Below are 13,065 nucleotides of genomic sequence, written 5' to 3'. Positions count from 1 at the left end.
TAATAATTATTATTATAAGATAATTACTCACAGCCCAAATTGGCCCATCTCTGTCTCATGGCAGTTGTCAAAAGATGAAGTTGCATGGAACAGAACTGACAAAAAGCTGTAGTGTAGCATTTTGTACAGGACCCTGGGAATGTGTCCTGGACGGCAGGTACATTTCCCTGATTTTTAGGTTGTGGTCCCTTAAACCCCCAGACATTATATATATATATATATATATATATATATATATATATATATAATTTTTTTTTTTTTAGCAAAGACTCTGGAGAATAAATGGCGGTCCTTGCAATATTTTTTGTCACACGGTATTGGCGCAGTGATCTTTCAAATGCAATTTTTTTGGAAAAAATACATTTCACTGCATTTAAAAAAAAAACTAAACCGTAAAGTTAGCCCAATTTTTTTCTATAATGTGAAAGATATTGTTACGCTGAGTAAATAGATCCCCAAACGTGTCATGCTTCATAACTGCGCACGCTCGTGGAATGGCTACAAACATTGGTACTTAAAAATCTCCATAGGTGATGCTTTAAAAATTTCTACAGGTTACCAATTTAGAGCTACAGTTGAGGTCTATGGCTAGAATTATTGCTCTCGCTCTAACGATCGCGGCCATACCTCACATGTGTGGTTTGGACACCGTTTACATATGTGGGTGCGACTTGCGTATGCGTTCGCTTCTGCGCGCGAGCTTGCAGGGACAGGGCGCATTACTTTTTTTTTTTCTTATTTATTTTACCTTTTATTTTTTATTTTTTTCACTGTTCCTTTAAAAAAACCTTTTCTGATCACTTGTATTCCTATTACAAGGAACACATCTCTTGTAATAGAAATAAGTAAGACAGGTCCTCTTTAATGTAAGATCTGGGGTCAAAAAGACCTCCGATCTCACATCTACACTAAAAAGTAATTTTTAGGTCCGTTCTCATCCGATCTGATACGCCAGACGGATGGAAAATAGGGTTTCCATCCATCCGGATTTGACAGACAGGATCGGATCGGATATCAGCGGACATGTCTCCGCTGACATCCGATGCCCCATAGAGATGCATGGGGCATCCGTTCAGATCCGCCTGAAAAACTGACAAGGCAAGTGTGAAAGGGGCCTTAAGCTTTGACAATAAAACCTGGAAGCCAATTGGTTACTATGTGCAGCTGCACCCAATTCTGTATGCACCAGCTTTAGTAAATCTCCCCCATTGTTTGCCAACCCCCTTGTGACCTGTCTGGCAGCCATGCCATGGAGGAGCACTAACCCCGGTGTGGGACAACAGATTGTCAGTGAGCCTGCTGTAGAGTTTCATGTACCAGGACTTTGGAATAATAATTTGGTTTGGTTGAAGAAAGCTTTTTTGTTTTTCCAGCCCCCTTCCTCTCCTACAATTAGATTTTTTTTTAAGTGCTTTTGACTTTGACAAAAGATGATGTGCTCAATTCCACATGTGCAGATGTGCTAAACAACTCTGCCAACCTTAGGGACCCGGCAGAGACCTTCGGCACATCTGTGTACATGTGCCGGTTTTTTCACATGCATGCATAAAGATGATGCCGTTATGGAGGTTCCAGTCCCTGGTTGAATGCGCATACGCGAGGAAACATGCACAGATGTGCTGCAGGTATCTGCCAGGTCCAAGGGCTTTGGTACATGTGTGCCCACATCTGGTTGATTTATTAAAAATGTAGAGGCTGCTTGCTGAATCTCATGTGAATCGCGACTCATTCCTGTTGAATTCACATGCGATTCAGTGAGGTGCGATTTTAGCCCATTCATTTTGAATGGGCACAAATCACACCGCATCACACCAAAGTCATTCATGCACCAGTTTTGGAACCACAACTTCAATCGGATCTCATGGTACTTTTGTACCTTGCGATCCTGTGCGGGCAAACGCACTGAATTTATGACATGCGTTTGGGGTGTTGTAAGGATTGCACTGACACCCGCTGCAGATTGCAAGGGCAGTGTGATTTGAATGCAGTGCGAGAAACAAACACGGATCACAGGGTTTCCCTAGGCTTAAAGCTCCATACACACGAGTAGAAATTCGGCCGGGAAATTTCGTCCGACGACCGATCTGCCGATTTTCGGCTTGTTAGTATGGTGCTTCCGACAACCGACTCCGACTTTTCGGCCGAAAAAATCCTGGTGTGCAGGCTATATAATTTTTGTCGACCGTCAAAACACGTCCGATTTTCGTCTCATTAGTACAGATTTCGATGGGGAAAAATCTTATGAGCAAGACTAGGCATGCTCAGAGATGAAAGAACACAAAGAAAGCAATCCAACGCATGACATCACTTCTGAAGTAGAATTCTGTCGTGCGGGAAAATTCGCGTGCAGTCTAGAGCACATTCCAACAAACAGACACCACTCTGGACAAAAGACGGGTGACCGGTCGGCGGAAATTCGTTGCGTGTGTACGAGGCTTTAGTCTATGGAGATGAAAATCACACCACATCCCACTAAACACTTACAGGACCCTTTTTTTTTTAACCGCATCGCAATCGCAACACATACATGTGAACATCCTTCATTAAAACAATGTTATTTCTGATGATATGCAAATCTATGCTTTTTGGAACGCATTTAAATCACATCAAATTCACATCAGTGTGAACCAGTGGTTGTGAACCGAGGCTAAAGGGAAGATCAGATATTTGCCCAAATTTTGGAAATCTTTTTTAATGTATAGGTAGGGCTTCCATTGGTCAGAAACACTCTGTACCCACAAGGATAACCCTGAATGGCACGATTATTTTATTGTACAATGGATCCGAGGCAGGGCCGGGATGTTTCTGACCGCCCTTAAAGGTAAACATCACACAAAGAAAGGATATTGAAGTTCTGCTTGAAGAAACAATTGATAATTTGTTTATGATTCACTCGTATGGTGACAGACTGGTTTGGGCTGGTTCATCCATAATAAAAATCTATAACCTTTCAGAAATGCAAAAGAAAATAAAATATTGGAATGTATGTATGAGATGGAACACATGATGCCGGTTTGGTATTGTCTTTGTATAAATAGTTTATGAAGCTGCGTCTGGAATGCACAGTACAGTTTTCGGCAGACTGTGTAAGAAGGACATGGAAGAGATAACAAAGGAATCAAAATGAATAAAAGGCATGGAAGGTCTCACTTCCAAGGCTAAAAAAATTGGACTTGTATAGTCAGGACACAAAGCAGATCTAATATTATGCTTAGATCAGGCATGTCCAACCTGCGGCCCGGAACCACAGGCAATGCGGCCCACTGCCCCCTGACGATTTTTTATGTTGCTGGGGAGGGAGGAAGTCGGGTCGGGGGCACGGCCACAGCAGCTTCCAACTAACGGTAGGCAGAGGCTGCCTCGGAGGGGGGGGGGGTGAGGCGAGCATATGCAGTGTTTCTGACTCCTACCACCATTCAGGGCCGGTGCTTCCACTAGGCAAACTAGGCAGCCGCCTAGGGCGCATTGCCACCTAGGGGCGCAGCCATGAGTCCGCACTCTCCATCATGAATGATCCTTGTGAGCTGAGGGGAGGGGTGGCCGTGGGGGAGGAAGAAGGGGCAGTGGAAGATGCCAGGTGTCTTGGGCAGTGCAGAACTACCAGGCCCTAGCTTTCCACCACTGTTAGGGCGCCCAAAGAGGCAGGAAGCGAGTCCACCAGCGTGCTGCCTGAACGATGATCCTCTTCGGCTGGAGCTGAGCGGCCTTAACCCCGGGCAGGAAGTGACTCTATGCACTGAGCTGATGTGCAGCCGTTCATTTCCCTGGGTCGGTATTAAGCAGGGAGCTGAGGAGAGCTGAACCTGAGCCAGAGCTCAGCACTGGAGGGCGGAACCTTTACTGGAACAGAAGCGACGAGGCACCGGAAGGGTCTGAGGAGGTTGGCGATGAAATAAGTGTGGAGCTCTCTGATTGCTGCTTTTCCCTCCACCAGGAGCCAGTTGGAGCTGTGGTGAGCACTGTGGTCCAGGAGAGGAGTGTCCTGGGAGAAGGAATCACAGTGAAGGAGGGCAGAGTGCGGGCCACTCTCTTCATACCGCCCAGTGAGTGTGCCCAGAACAGGGGATCGGGGTCCCTGGGTGTTACATGGAGCATCCCTGGTATGAAAGGGAATCGGGGTCATCAGTTGCGCCATTGGGAATCGGAGTCACCAGGTGTGACATGGGGGATAGGGGTCACTGGGTGTAACAGGGGTTCGGGGTCACCAGGTGAGCCATGAGGAATTGGGGTCCCTGGGTGTGCCATGAGGGAATGGGGTCCCCAGATGTGACACAGAGAAACATTAGGGTCCCCAGGTGTGACATGGAGGAACATCAGGGTCCCCAGGTGTGACATGGAGGAACATCAGGGTCTGACATAGAGGAACATTGGGGTCACTGGGTATGACAGCATGACATGGAGGAACACGGGGTCCCTGGGTGTGACATGGAGGAACATTGGGGTCAGTGGATATGACAGCATGACATGGAGGAATATTGGGGTACCAGGGTGTGACATGCAAAAACATCAGTGTCCCTGGGAATGATATGGAGGAATATGGGGGTCACTAGGTATGAGAGCATAACATGGAGGAAGCATCAGATCAGGGTCACTGGGTATGACATCGAGGAGTTTCTAACCATTTCCCTTTTTTTTTCTTTTTTTTTTGGGGGGGGGGGGGGGGGTGGGACGCAAGTAGCTGGTCTTGCCTAGGGCGTAAAATAGTCTAGCACCGGCCCTGCCACCATTACCACTTCAAATCACTGAAGTGGTTAGAGTGTTCCTTTATTATCTCTCAGAAGAAGTAAACCTCTGTATTCTGTATTCCATTTCATTTGATCATCCTATAGTTGTGCTAAATTAGCGCGGGGGGCGCGGCGGCATTTTATTACTTATATACCTTAACTATAGTATATATTTTATATGCGGCCCGAGAACATTTCTCTACACTCAATGTGGCCCAGAGAAGCCAAAAGGTTGGACACCGATGGCTTAGATATACACTATATTACCAAAAGTATTGGGACTCCTGCCTCTACACGCACATGAACTTTAATGGCATTCCAATTCTAAAGCTGGATACACACTATACAATTTTCCTTAGACTTACCAAAACCATATAATATGATGTCAGACCTAAACATTTTCAATTTCTATGCAATCAGGCAGGCCTTTGCACTACATAGTTGAAGGTATATCTCAAGGAAATCTACCAACAAAAGTTGCATAGTGTGTGTCCAGCTTTAGTCCACAGGGTTCAATATTGAGTTGACCCACCCTAGGTCTATAAAGACAAGGATGAGCGAGTTTGGGGTGGGGGAACTTGACTGGCCTGCACAGAGTCCTGACCTCAACCTGATAGAACACCTTTGGCATTTATTAGAGTGCAGAATGCGAGCCAGGTCTTCTCATCCAACATCAGTCCCCGGCCTCACAAATGAGCTTCTGGAAGAATGGTCAAACATTCCCATAGACACACTCCTAAACCTTGTGGACAGCCTTCCTAGAAGAGTTGGAGCTGTTATAGCTGCAAAGGTTGGGCCAACTCCATATTGAACCCTACGGACTAAAACTGGGATGCCGTTAAAGTTCATGTGCGTGTAAAGGCAGGCGTCCCAATACTTTTGGTAATATAATGTATTTTAGTGTGTGTGTGGTTTCAGTAGGATATACAGTATTGTACACTATAATTGTTCAGTTAAGCTGAAATAGTGGTGTTGTGTTATTGGGTGGTGAAAGATTAGGTGTTATATATTCATAAGGGTAATCAGGAATGACATGGCTTGTCAGCATACAGAGATGAGATAGAAGTGGGTTTATACAAACAGAACATTGTCTTGTTGAAAGAGGAACACTGTAAACATTAATTAACCAAGGGTGGGCACAATCGTTAAACTATCTACAAAGCATCCAGCTGCATTTGAGTTCCACACCCGCCCATGTTAGAATGTGATTATGGCATACAGGAGGTATGTCAGGTTTATATGATGCTTGCAGTCATTGATTCAGGGCTGACCTAAGACATTGTGCTGCCTGGGTCCAAGAATGAAATGCTGCCCACCCCCCAAAAAAATCTTGCCCACCAAAAGGCCCTACATCCATTATTTTATATCATGATAATTAAAGCGGAGTTCCGGGCACAAAATTGACCTAATCGATTTTGTGCCCATCCGCTGGATCTTCTTCACCTGAAAAGGAATTGGATAGTTAGGTATATTGTTTTTTTTTTTACTCACCTTGTAATTGTAGATAGAAAATACTCACCTATTCTGCACTTCCTCCCTCTGTGCCGCGGCTCCGCCGTCACTTCCTGTCTTGCGATGATTCCTGGGAGCTGAACGTCATCGCTCCCAGGAATCAATGTGACGGCACCGGCCCCGCTCGTCACTTCCGGGGCGACGCCGCATTCCCTGCTAAACAGCTTCTGGGCATGCAGAAGAGGATCGCGCCGGCTTCAGCTGCCCACAACAGAGATGGCAACGCTGGAGAAGAAATTTTATAAGTGAGTATTTCTTCTTGCAGGTAAGTGCGAACCAGGACAGATCAGAGGCTAGCCATTGTGGAATGTACTAGCCCTGACTGTCCCGGGGGTATGTTTAGTGAAAAAACGTTTTCGTGCCAGGAACTCCGCTTTAAAACTAAAATTAAATTTATCAGGAAGTCAGATTTACATGCAACAGCAGCTTGTCTATATGCAAAATAATATGACATACCACAATGTTACCGCCCCCCCATCTTGGCGCCCTAGGGCATCCATGGGTGCAGTGTGTGTCAGCACAGTGGGCCCCCCACCCCTCAGGGCCCGTGTCCAGTTAACACGTTGCACTACCTATATGGGCCAGAGACTTGGGGTGATAAAGTCTTAGATCATTATGTAGATTTTAGTCTTAAGGTGTTGGATTTAAGTAAAGCAGAGAAGAGGACAGTGTCCACAGTGGGTTGGTATTTTCTTCATGCTCTCTATACTAAATCACAAATGAGGGAGAAGGCAGAGGCAGAAATTAAGGCATTAAAAGGCCAGCAAGCAGTTGCATCAAAGTGTGTACGTTCAACTGCCAGTAAGGCTGATGATTTGCAAGAGGAGTGTGCAGCACTCATGACTAAATCAATGAATGCCTTAAGGAAAAGGAAGGGCCATAGAACTATTTATAAAGACAGGGTATGTGCCATTGTCACATCCCACAACTGGGATTGTGAGGATGTGCTCTCCTCAAATGATAGTGAGTATGAGGAGATAGAGTCTGTGTAACGCTCCTGCGTTTTTGTAGTAGGCTGGATCTGCAGCTGCAGAATCTCCACTCAGTAGTCATGTAGAGATGTGTTGAATAACCAGATCCAACTCTCCAGACTCATCACTGTGGGCTTGTCAGCTTCAGTATACAGATATACACACTCAATAAGATGTTCCTGGAGTGATAGGATGTATATAACAGTATGAAGATGATGTGCTGGAGGGACAGGTGTGAACAGTGACAGAGATGGCAAGCACTTGATAGAAATGTTCAGGAGAGTATTAGATGGTATTTAGGTAGAATGCAGATAGGTTAGTAATCGAGTATGGTAACAGGTGGTAAGGACAGCAGATGACAAATACAGGATAGACTAACCCAGTGCAAGGATAGATGGTAGTAGACTCAAGAGCTAGCAATCTATGTAACAGTGCAGATGATAGAATTAGTATGCATAGATAGTAACAGTCCTTATGTGCAGAGGTAGATAGTGTAAGTAAGGTTATGGAGGATTCCCCTGTGGGGTACTTATCACTAGTAAAGTTAGTAGTAGCAGGGTCCAGTAGTAAAGGAGTGATCCAGTAGCGAGATACAGGGATCGGTAGCGAGGTCTGTTTCCAAGTAAAAGGGAATAGCTGGAGGTTCCGGTAGCAAGGTAAGCTTGTAAGCATGTGGACACACGGCAGGTTGAACGAACGATGTGAGAGAGAACGCCGGCGGTTGAAAATAGCCGCTCTGCGGCGCTCGGCGATGACGTCATCCGTCTTAAAGGTGTATGCGTACCACCTAATTAGAAAGGTGGGACGCATATTTGAAAGAAAAGTGGAAAATAAGGGTACCAGAGGTACCAGAATCTTACAGTCTGATGTTTTTGATGATGATCATCCAATGGGAAAGAAAAAGTGTGCCAGATCTCTCAATACTAAGCATAAAGTTGATGCACATGTGGCCCTGGTCCCAGACTTTGAGAACTTTAACAGAGTGGCAGATAAAATTGCCAAGGTGAATGCAGTTGTGCCAAATGATCCTGTCTTGATAAACTTGGCAAATTGGACCCACAAGCAATGTGAACATTTGGGGCAGAAACCAACATGTGAATGGGCACAGCAGAGAGGGTTGCCTATTTCCATGGACATGATAAAGACTGTATTAGGGAACAGTACAGTGTGTGGAGAAGTGTGACAATGGGCATTACAAAAGTACCCAACTGGGTCAGTTAGGAGGGGGAAGAGGCCTGCAGATATTTGGCAGATTTACTTTATCGGTCCCCTGCCCCTGGGAAACAATGGACTGAGGTATTGTTGCACTGCAATAGACACCTATTCAGGACTTTTGCTTGTTCATCCTTGCAAACCTGCAGATCAAGCCGCAACGCTTCAACTGCTACAGAAACTTGTCGTTGCTAATGGCTGTCCCAAACAAGTCCAAAGTGATAACGACTCACACTTCACTGGATCAATAGTACAGCAATGGGCCAAAGATTCTGGAGTGTACTGGTTGTGCCACATCCCATACCATCCACAAGCAGCTGGTTTGATTGCAATGGGCTATTGAAGGACCAGATATGCAAACTTACACCCATACGTACACTAAGGGGGTGGGATCGGGTCCTTACACAGGCAATCATGTTGTTAAATTCTAGGCCAATAGCCAAAAGCGCACCATATGTGAGCATGGTTGGGGCTGGGGTGCAGATTCCACAGCTGGAGTGCAGAGTTCAGTATTTACACAAGGTTTCTGAAAGAACAGGGTGCCAAGTTACTGCTTCCCATAACATAGAAACCAAGAGTTACGTGTCTGAAGCTGAAGGCTATCTAGGAATGAGAGGGAATTTGACAGGAAGGTTTGAAGTTATATTTACATTGTCGGTTGAGCTTCAGGACAGTGGCTGGGACTCTGATTGCTTAGTGGATACTTCTCAGCAAGATTGGAAAGTGAGGCTCTATAACATCAAACTTTCCAAAATAAACAGCAGTAATGTTCTGGGAAATATCAGTATATTTCCTCTCCTCCCTATCAATGTTCTTTTGGAGGGTCAGAAGTGGATACAGGTAAGTGGCAACGTGTTGGTCAGAGATCCAGGCAAGAAGCTAGTTAGAGGAGAGATTGTAGCTGAAGGGCTGGAGTTTACTGTTTATGTATTATTAGAAGGAACAGATAATCTGCTGTGTTTTTCACTTCACAGGCGGTCTCTGATTTGATCCATAGGAAGACCAGAGAAAAGTGGTAACATGATTCACAGAATGATGGAAAACTGAAAGAGCTGTGGAGAACAAGGCCTTTGATGTATTACAAGCCTGGACTTGTTTCTAAAGAACTTTAGAATGGACTTTCTAGTGAACTTTAAGCCAAATACTGAAACACTTTCTTACTGGCAGAAATATGGGAGGGGGATACATTTAAGGCAAATTAATGTTCAGTATGAGTTTTGTTAGTAATGAAGTGATTTTCTGTGTGGAGTCTGAGAGGAAAAGAAAAAAAATCAAGGGCGGAATGTGTTGCGTTTGATATGATTTTTATTTTTTATTAATCAGACATAACATTACATGGGACAGTCTGTTTAGTAGTTTTCACAGACACAGAAAATCAGGTTGTGTTTGAGTGGATACTTCTCAAACAGTTGCTGTTGGATACAATGGGAACTTAGATACCATTGTTGTATTCAGTTGACAGTTTCGGCAGTCTATTGTCTCTATAGCTACAGTAAACAGATAATGCCATGTATGATACCAGAGTGCAATCTTGAGGTAGATATTGAGACTGCCTCTCTAATTCAAAACTACAAAGAAGTTTTTCTGTTGTTCGGTAACTATGATAAGCAACCCTGACATATATAAGTTGTCGGGCATAAGCTGAGAGGACTCCATGATGCATTAACACAATAGAAGCAAGGTCTGTGCCAGACCATAAAAAGTAGGGCTGCGCATCTTCACTTACCTCACGATTCGATGCGATTACGATTATTAGTGTCGCAATTCGATACGATTCGATTCCGCGATGCATCACGATTACTATGGGGACCCTTTTCTAAAGGGTGATCTATGGGGACCCTGCTCTAAAGGGGGATCTATGGGGACCCTGCTCTAAAGGAGATCTATGGGGAGCCTGGGACTGCCCTAAAGCGGATCCAGGGGAACTGAACTCTAAAGGGGGATCTATGGGGACCCTGCTCTAAAGGGGATATATGGAATAGATCCCCTTTAGTGCAGGGTCCCCATAAATCCCCCTTTAGAGCAGGCCAGCATCTCCAGATATCCCCCTTTAGTAGAGCAGGTCCCCCCATAGATTCCCCTTTAGTAGAGCAGGTCCCCTTATAGATCCCCCTTTAGAGCAGGCCACATCAGGTTAGAAGAGTTACCTGATGCTAGTTGTAGTACCGTAGGCCCTGGTAAGGAGGAATGCTGGGCTCTGTAGTCCCCCTAGTTGTAGTATAGCAGGCTCTGGTAAGGAGGGATGCTGGGCTCTGAAGTCCCCCTAGTTGTAGTATAGCAGGTTCTGGTAAGGAGGAATGCTGGGCTCTGTAGTATAATATAGTAGTATTATACTATAATAGCAGAGTGTGATTATTTGACAAACTTTACACTATACAGGCAAAGTAAACAGTGTGATTGTGTGACAGTATTACACTTTAAGAATACAGATGAAAGCTATACTCTAGGATAAGATCATCTATGCACTTTAGTCAACTGTCAATGATACAGTCCATGAGGACCAGAAGTAAAGTCACAAAATGCACTGTGAACAAAAGTAAAAGACAGGAGGCGCTTCTAAGTGTAATAGGTAGGATAATTTATTAAGAACATTAAATAAGCAACTCACAGACAATAAGGAGTTGAATGCCTGGGATCGATGTCCTGGAGTGAGTCATCCGTAATTCCCCACAAGGAGTCCAGGGCTGTCAAGGGGGGTCCGACACTGTGATGATAGAAACCAGACGGTGTATGACAGGACCACACAGAACGTTTGGCGTGATGTAAAGCCAAAAACGAGGCCAGAAGCGCTGAGTGCCGTGGATGGAGAGCGGATGTCATCACTAATAGTGCGACGAGTTTCCGAGCTTGCAGGCTGGTGATGGCAAAATGCAGCCCCCGAAACTGACGTCATTAGGTAATCGATTTTTCAATCACCCCGAATCGATGCAGAATCGCGAAGGGTCGCATCGCGATGCATCGATTCGGCGATTATATTCAGCAGGTCTAATAAAAAGACACTTTCACCTGATTCTCCAGCAACTGCTTAAGAAGCCTGAGTCCTCTTTGTCAACAGAGATCACAGACACACAGTAATCAAAGTTAAGTAACTTTTAAACATATTTCTACTGTTATAGACCATAGTTTATTCTTATTTTTCTAGGCATCTTGACTGTTATATCTGTCAGTCTTGTATTGTATTCCTAATATTATAATAGTTTTGTATGTACAACATTTTTGTATAGTAAAAGCACATTTATACACTGCAAAGGTCTGAGCTTCCTTGATTATACCGCAAAGTAAACTTTCTAGATAGACACAAGCAAAACAGGAGCTCAGCCGTTTAGAGCAAGTAATGTATTGTATCAATACATGCAAAGCATCCTCTGATTGGCATCTGAGTAAGGGAGGCGGGCTGATGATGTCACAATCTTTGACTCAGCCAATCAGAGGAAGCTTTGTATTCATTGCAAGAATCAAAGGTGTAACTAGTACCTTCAGGGCCCCGGTGCAAGAAACCATGAAGGGCCCCCCGGACCCCTGGCCGGGGCCCTTCCCTTCGAGCCTGGGGCTCTTCCCACTGAACCTGGGGCCCTTTACTCTCGTTGCGGGGCCCTTCATTACGGTCCCGCAGCAGGGCCCTTTCACAAGTTCTGCAGTGGGCCCCCTTCCTGCCATCTTGGGGCCTTCCCACGGTGGTGGAATGCTAGGGGCGGTCGTAAGTGTGACCTTTGCCATCCTGGAAGTTCACCCACTGGTGTCAGTTTTTTTTTTTTAGTATTATAATTGTATTATTTTTTATCATTTTATGTTATTTTTTTACAATGTCACTGACTATGATTCTGTCCATTCAGAAAAGGAAGGAGCCGGTAAATTACATATTTACAGACCCCTTCCTGGTTCTCTATTGTGATTCATCCCCTGCAGCAGCCAGCAGGAGAGGAGAGGGGGCACACTGGGGGGGGGGGGGGGGATCAGGGGAGCACACAGGGGCCCAGAGACAGTAGAACACAGGTGAACCTTGATAGGAGGAGTGGTAGGGGCAGCATACAGAGAAACCAATCTCCTCCATTTTCCTCCTGCAGCAACAGGGGAAAAAAGGAGGACAGTGATTTCTCTGCATGCTGCCCCCACCGCCCCTCCTATCCAGGTGTACAGGGGAGTCGAACAGGCCCCCTGGAACATGGGGCCCGGTTGCAACTGCAACCCCTGTAGTTACGCCCCTGGCAAGAATGCATTGTTTGCTCTGAGCGCCACTGTGGTGGACACTTCTGTGTTCTGGGTATGAGACAAGAAGTCTCGGCTCGAACCCAGAACACAGTGTGGTATGCTATATGTAGCCGCCGCTATATACAGTTTATACCGCACATCCAGGGGCCTCACAGGTTAGTGAGGTACATGGTTCCAGCTTGACCCAAACAAACTATGTAAAGTCTGTGGAAAGATGGGAGTTCTTCTTTAAGTAAGTGATGCTTTAGTATTCAAAATTGATTTTATCAATGCTGTGCTGATAATGTACTCATGGGACATCAGTGTGACATAAGGGCTGCTTCTGTTCGAGAAGTGAAGATAGAACCCAAAGTAATGTTTTTTTCCAAATAGGTATTGGGTATAAAACCCAATGTGTTTTAGGGGCCACATCGCTCCCTTCATCAGGGCTTATGGAA

Source organism: Pelophylax lessonae, assembly GCF_965119305.1.
Source record: "Pelophylax lessonae genome assembly, chromosome: 11".
In the NCBI taxonomy this organism is placed as follows: Eukaryota; Metazoa; Chordata; class Amphibia; order Anura; family Ranidae; genus Pelophylax; species Pelophylax lessonae.
The sequence above is the reverse complement of the archived record's forward strand: the minus strand, read 5'-3'. Positions refer to the sequence as shown.